The sequence below is a fragment of the Neofelis nebulosa genome, chromosome 10 (assembly GCF_028018385.1).
Source record: "Neofelis nebulosa isolate mNeoNeb1 chromosome 10, mNeoNeb1.pri, whole genome shotgun sequence".
Lineage (NCBI taxonomy): Eukaryota > Metazoa > Chordata > Mammalia > Carnivora > Felidae > Neofelis > Neofelis nebulosa.
This window is the reverse complement of record NC_080791.1, coordinates 56,034,266-56,041,646: the sequence shown is the minus strand read 5'-3', so window position 1 is coordinate 56,041,646 and position 7,381 is coordinate 56,034,266.

The following is a 7,381-nucleotide window of genomic DNA, read 5'->3' as shown; positions in this document are numbered from 1 at the left end:
TCTCCTCCCTGATACTCAGCTCTGTCTTTGTGAATTAAGACCCAGGCATTAGCTAAGGGCTGAAAACCCTGCCCTGGGAGGTGAGTGAAAGCATGAAGTGGTGACAAAACCCTGGATTCGGAGTCAAGGGAGGCCTGGGGCAGCGGTCAGCCCCTCCCTGGACACCAGGCTCCCCATTTGTATAAGCTGAATAGTTGATCACCTCAGACATTTTGGGATTCTCAGAGACACTTGTGAGAAAAAAACATTTTTCATCTTTAGGACAAAACGACCTCCCCCTTCCCTTTTTCTCCTCCTTCCTTCTGTCCAGGGGCTCCTCAAGGGCTTCTGTGTGTCAAGGCTGTGCTGGCCGGCTGGGCTGCAAGCTCCCCTTCAGGGGGACAGGGGGGAGGCTCTAATCTAGGCTGGGCGGGCATGCTCTTGGCTGCTGCCGCTGTAGATGTTAATATATTTTCCTTCTCCTCAATTACCCCCGGTGATTCTGGTTATCTGATCGCCCAGACGTGCTGGGGGCTTCCTGTCCGCCGGCTTCTCAGCCCCTGCCTGACTGCCATTGGTTAGGGGCACACACCTTTCCATCCCCCACTCCTGCACACAGCCTATTCAGGGGGGCACCCAGACTGAAAGGACGTGGAGGTGGGAGAGTTCCAGTTCAGTTCATTGTGCTGGCCTCTATGGACCCCTCCACCCATCTCAGCTTCCCTCCCTTAGGGCCAAGGCCTTGGGGCGAATCAGCTATTTCCGGGAACCCTGGATGGGGAGACAGGTGACCTGGGTGTAGGTCTTAGCCCTGTCAGTAGTTTGCTATGTGATAGCAGATAATCGTTCTGCCCTTTCTGAGACCTAGTCACCCCATCTGCGGGGGGTGGGTTGAACTAGGTAACCCCCCAAGCACATTTGCAGCTCCAGAAACCAAGTCTAGGGTTCTTTTCACTCTTAACTTGCAGCACAGGATAAACCACGAGCACAGTGGACACTATGAGACCAAAGGGTCCTGTTTCCAGCATTAGGGCGAATTTTATTTATTTTTTTAAGTTTATTTATTTTGAGAGAGAGAGAGCACACGCAAGTTGGGGAGGGGCATAGAGAGAGGGAGAGAGAGAGAGAATCCCAATCAGGTTCTTTGTACTGTCAGGGTGGAGCCAGATACGGGGCTCAAACTCACCAATGGAGAGATCATGACCTGAGCCAAAGTTGGACGCTTAACCGACTGAGCCACCCAGATGCCCCAATACTAGAGCGCATTTTAGAAAGGCCTTCCCAGGAAGGCAGGTGAACAAGGGTCTGTGCAGAGTAACCCAGCCCAGCTGGCCTCTGACCCAGGGGCTGGGATGCCCCCTGAGGCCACATCTTCCAGACAAACAGGGAGGGTGATCAAACAGCAGCAGGCATATCATCAGAATACCTGGGCCTGGCTCTCAGGTTCCCCCTCCCTTCATTTACCCGCTGCGTGACCCTGGTCAAGTCTCTCAGCCTCTGTGATCCTTGGTTTCATCATCTGCAAAATGGGAGCACCTTTAAACCCCTCTCTTCGAATTTACTGGCAGGTAACGTTGCAGGAAAGAAGTATTATCAGTTGACCAAGCACCCGCTGTGTGCTAAGCAGTTTCGGTGCCTGTGGGCGAGGCCAGCATTGCTCTGCTCTTACACTGACCCCAGCCCTGTCTGGTAAGTCTTGCAAGATCTTGCAGTCAGTGAGTGGTGGCCGGGAACCGAAGGCTGTGGCTGCCTTGGCCTATGGCCAAGCCTCTGCCAGTTGCCTGGGAGGGAGTTCTGTCCTCCTCTTCTTCAGTTACCTCCAGGGAGCGATTGCTATTTTACAAGCCTCAGGGAGCAGGCTTGGGGCGGGGGGGTGGGGGGGTGGAGGGGGTGGGGGATTGGGGGGTGGTGGTCAGGGACAGCCGAGAAGTTTCTTTCCTGGGTGCACATAATAAAATGCCACCGGTCAGGTCTACTGAGAGCGTCACTTCTGAAAGGCCGCTTTCAACTCTCGATTGTTTAGTTGTGGTGGTGACTGGTTAGGAGACAATGTTTGTGTTTCTCAGGCCTCTTTCAACTCCAGGAGAGAAACCCAACCCCAGCTAGCTTAAACAGAAGAAAAACCGATTGGCTCAGGCAGCTGGAGGAGAAACTGGGGTCGCTGGTGACCTGAAGGGAAAGCTGTATTCCCCAGGGTTTGGGGGCTGGTGGTGGGGTGCTGGCAGCCTTGGGGAGTGCTGTCTGAAACTCGTTTGTGCTTCTTGTCGCTCCCTTTGAGCCCACATGGGCTTCATGTCCCTCCCACCCCCACCCGCCCCCCGTTATGTAGCGGCCAATAGCCAAAGCTTGGAATAGTGAGAAGCAGTGAGCCACTGGGACAGTTTCTTCTATGGTTGGGCTTCCGCTTCTCTGATATGGTACAATTCACTGTTTCTGCACCTGGGTCTCACCTTGCACACACACAAGGCCAGAGATCACCACACTCAGTGCCCCCATGGCACACAGAGAGAAACTGAGTCTGAGTCTGAGAGAGGAGACAATTGGTTTCACATCACTCAGTATGTGGTGCAGGAGACAAGGGACATCAGGGCTCCTGACATCCAGCCCATAAGCCACGTAGTCATTTGTCACTGGTCTGAAGTCTTTCTGGGAAGGGCAGCGAGGTAGCTTTTTTTTTTTAATTTTTTTTTTTAACGTTTATTTATTTTTGAGACAGAGAGAGACAGAGCATGAATGGGGGAGGGGCAGAGAGAGAGGGAGACACAGAATCGGAAGCAGGCTCCAGGCTCTGAGCCATCAGCCCAGAGCCCGACACGGGGCTCGAACTCACGGACCGCGAGATCGTGACCTGAGCTGAAGTCGGACGCTTAACCGACTGAGTCACCCAGGCGCCCCACGAGGTAGCTTTTTAATGGCACCAATTCCTTTCATCCCAGGACACACACACCGCTTTGAAATGTGACTCCATCCAGAGGTGAAATTTATTTCCCCACCCCTTGGTCTGGGCTGGCCTCACGGCTCGCTTGGACCAATGCATGTGCCGGAAGTGAAGCTGTGCATGTTCCGGAGCCCAGACACCGGGGGCTTTTGCTGCCTCTGCACCCACCCCCTTGGGGCCCAGCCCAGCTGCACGTCAGAAGCCCAGGCTGCACTGCTAAATGATACGGGCTACTGCTGAGGGCGGCCCTGAGGCCATGTGGAGAGAGGCCCAGCTGGCCCCGCCATCCCAGCAGAACCCAGGCCAGGCTGACCCACCAGTCAAGTGAGTGCGGCCGCGTGAGAGCAGCCGCACTGCCCAGCTGGCCCACAGAATCAGGGGGATCCATCAGTTGTTCCTTTCAGCCACTAAAAATCGACATGGTTTGTTACCTGGCAAGAGACGCCTGAAGCAACTAGGCTTCAACAGTGAAAAAGCTAAAAATACGCATTTGTCTAAGGTCATTTCAGAACGGCGGAGTCGGGCCATCCACCCTGTCATATCTCTGAAGTTCTGGCTGCTGGAGCAGAAATGTCTCCACGGCGCGGGGAGCATCATGTGGTTAGCGACTGGCTCTATCTCGCCCACACTGCCTCCCCGGGGCTCCGTCAAGGCCCCGAACAGTGGGTGCTCCAAAGTTGCCAGGTGAGTGAGTGAATGTCCTCACCTGGCCTCTGCATACAAACCCCCAGGGAAGGGAGCTCCCTGCCTCCAGGACAACCTCTTCCTGGGAGAACGTTCTCCTCCATCTAGAGCACAGACCTATGACCCCTCTGGTGGCCCTGCTTCTGCCTCCATCCCCTATTCTATGTGACATCCTTAGGTATATCACAGTGGCTCCTGGCATTTGCAAAACAGCACAACCTCCCTTAATGGCAAGTATTTCCATGTGCACAGAATGCCGGCCACCTCGTAACCATAAGGAAGTGTTTCCACCAGGGCCCCAAACAAGCACGCGTTCTGGGATCGCACAGTTTAGGGTATAACCCCAATCCCACCTCTGTACGGCCCAGGATAAGACACTTCCTGTCTCTGAGCCTCAGTTATCTCATCTGGAAAATAGGAGTGGTGAAATTTACCGCCTAGGGTTACAGTGGGGCTTAAAGAGATGATATATGTAAAATGCTCTGCACGTAATCGGTCCTTGATAAAGGTTAGTTCCTTTTCTGCCAGGTACATAAACAGTTCCAGATGGAGAGCTCATTTGTACTTAGCGTTCATGTCTGTATAAATAATGTGCAGGTGGGGGAGGAATTGTCAGGTGGCCGGGGTGGGGGAGGGCATTCCCAGCAGTGGGAGCAGCTTAAGCAAAGACAAGAGGGAGAAGTTTGGTTTCAGGGAAGGGTGAGTCAGGGGCTCGGTGCTGCTGGCATCTAGGGCAGCAGGAAGGACAGTGACTGGGGAAGACAGGCCCATGCCCTGAGTGCTGGGCTAAGCAGCGCGGGCTTTGCCAAGGGCAGCCTGGAGGAGGTCTGAAGCACGGAGGGATGAGATCGGGTGTGGGATTCAAGTCCAGGCGGATCTTGGCGGGCGGGGGGGGGGGGGGGGGGGGGTGGAATCAGGAGGGGAGGTGAGAGAGAGTTCCTGGGAGCCTGAGAGGGGAGAATTGGGGTGGGAGCAGGGATGCTTAGGCCCATCATGGGGAGAGACAGCCTGGCCACTCAGCATGGGCACACTTGTCACGGGAAGCAGGGCCCTTGACCCTCTGGCCCGGTACCTGTACTCTGTGTCTTTAGGGCCAGGACCTGGATGCCAGGTAGACCAGAGGGGAAACTAACCCTACCCATTTATCTGGTGGGGACTCAGAGGAATCCCTTTCCAGATCTGCTCTCTCATTTTATGAACCATCCTGGCATCCAAGCTGAGCTTTGCAGTTTTTAAGCCCTGCCACAGTTACGGGCTCCTCTGAGACTTGCAGCTACCTTGGGAAGGAGAGAGGCTGGGCAGAGATGATTAGCCCTATTTTTAAGATGGGGAAACCTAGGCCCAGAGAGGGCAAGTGACTTGCCCAAGACCACACAGCAAATGTATGGCAAAGCTGGGCCGGAACCTAAATCTCCTGCCTCCTGCTCCCATCCTAGCCTCTTTCCACAGCACTGAGGGCCTGGGGAAGATGTTCTCACTTACCTGCTCTGGGTGAAGAGTGAGGGGAGCCAGAGAGAGGTTGACAGCTGTCAGCAGACAACACTTAACCCAAACTGACAATTTAATTGTGAAAATGTGGACAAGGTACAGTTATATGTAAGGAAATCCAGACGGCCTGGGCCCCTGGGGAGCCTCAGCCAGCACCCCAGTTGCCAGGGAAACAGAGGATTTGAGATGATGTCACTAGACTTGGAGGCTGAGGTATGGGGGATGGGCTACCCAACCACCTCTTTGGGACCAGATGGGGCTGTGGGCCTGGCCACGGGCTGTTATCCCCATGGTTAACTCTTTCCCTTACAAGTGGGGCAAAAGAGAGCTCCAGAGCAGGGTGGCGATTTACCCAGGGTCACACAGGGGGTCAGTGACTGAGCTCCCCTCATTAGATGACCATGTCTATTCCTCTAGCAAACTTCAGGGCCCAGTCAGAGTCATCTGAGTCCCCACGCCCAGCACAGCACCTTGCAAAGAGCAGAGCTCAACTCAACAATGAGGGCTACTCGATCCCTTTATAGAATGGGGGGGGGGGGGAAGCCACTTCAGAAGGTGACACTTGTTAAGTCACAGTAGCCTTAGATGAGGAGGAAGCCTGAGCAGTCATCCAGAGCAGTGCTCTCTTGTTCAGCGGACACTGAGCTCAGAAAGAGCAGGTCACCAACCCAAGGTCACCAGCAGGTTGGGACAACACTTGGCTGACCCCGAGTCATGCCCAAGAGATATGACACCTTATATGATCCTTACTCAGGGAGGAGCGGTCCCTTTCATTGCCACCCTCCAAGCCCTGGGCCAGAGATCTGGGCCTTGGCAAGTCTCCATTGTCTGAAGCATTTTTCTCAGAATCCTCAGCCTCTGACCCAAGGCTGAACATCCACCAAAGCATCAATAACAATGATAACTCCCCTTAGCATTGCCCCTACTGTGTGCCTGCCTCCGGGCTGTCACTCTGTGTTCCGTATCTCAAATATTTACTCATCTATGGGCTGGGAGCCACTGTTCTCGTTTGCCATCCAGAAAACAGAGGCTGGGGTCTGGAAGTGTCACCTGCTCTCCTGCACGTAGCCAGAAAGTGAAAAGCTGGGATTTACATCTCAGGTCATTCTGCATCTAAAAACTGGCTGCCTTCTTCCTTGGCTCTTAGACCCTCCCACGTTGGACTCTAAGGGGAGAGGGCAGCTGGATGTTTGCCTGTCCAGCCTCCCTCCCATTCCTGATGGTAAAAGCATCTTTCCCCTGCCATCCTCCTACTTTCTGAGTTTCTAGGGAGCGGTCACAGAGACCAGTAGCCTGCTAGAAGGCCTGGCCTTCTGGAGAATTCCATCTTCCTAGCCATATTATATGACCCAACTAGACCAAACAGAGCTGTTGTCCTCAGCTTGCACAAATGGGTTCTGGGAGAAAGCAGTTAGCTTCCGTTTGGAATGAAAGCTCTAAAGGTGTGATTCCCCAGAGCTTCCAGCCTTGTGAGGAAGACAAGGAGAAGGAGGAAGGAAGAGAAGAAACAGGCAGGGGCGTAGGGGTCATTTGAGTTCACAAGTACACCCTTGTCCCTCCCAGGTGTGTGGGCCCGTGGATCCGTGTTCCTTAGGCTCATTGGAATTAGATCTTTCTCTAGACTCTTGCAACAGGAGCCGTCCTATTACTTCTGCGATGTGCTATGCACACTTTAATAAAAATGTAATAAAAGATTAATAAAAGCTCTTGTCTTCCAGGAACTAAGTGTCTGGGCAGGAGGGGTGGGAGTGAATATAGTTCTGGGTTCTATACCTACTCTATTTCAGACTTGCTGTGTGATTCTTCCCCTCTCTGGGCTGTAACTTCCCTACCTTTCATATGGGCAGGGGTGGGGGTGGGAGGTGGATACTGGGTTAAGTGTTCTGCAAGGTCCCCTCCACTTAAAAACAAAAAGACATAATCGAGGTACACACGCACTCTTTTAAAGTGTACCGTTCAATGGTTTTTAGTACATTCACAAATTTGTGCAGCCATCCCCGCTTTCTAATTTCAGAACATTTCCATCAGCCCACGAAGAAACCCCACACCTATCACTCCCCATTCCACTCAATGCCTCAGCCCATAGCAACTGCTAATTTCCTTTTTGTTGCTATAGGTTTTCCTGTTCTAGACATTTCAAGTTCATTTTCAAGTTCATCCATGTTTTAGCCTATATCAGTACTTCTTCACTTCTTCTTGTAACTGGATAATATTTCACTGCATGGAATACCCTATTTTGTTTGTCCATCCGTCAGTTGGTGGACACTTGGGTTCCTTCCACTTTTTGACTAT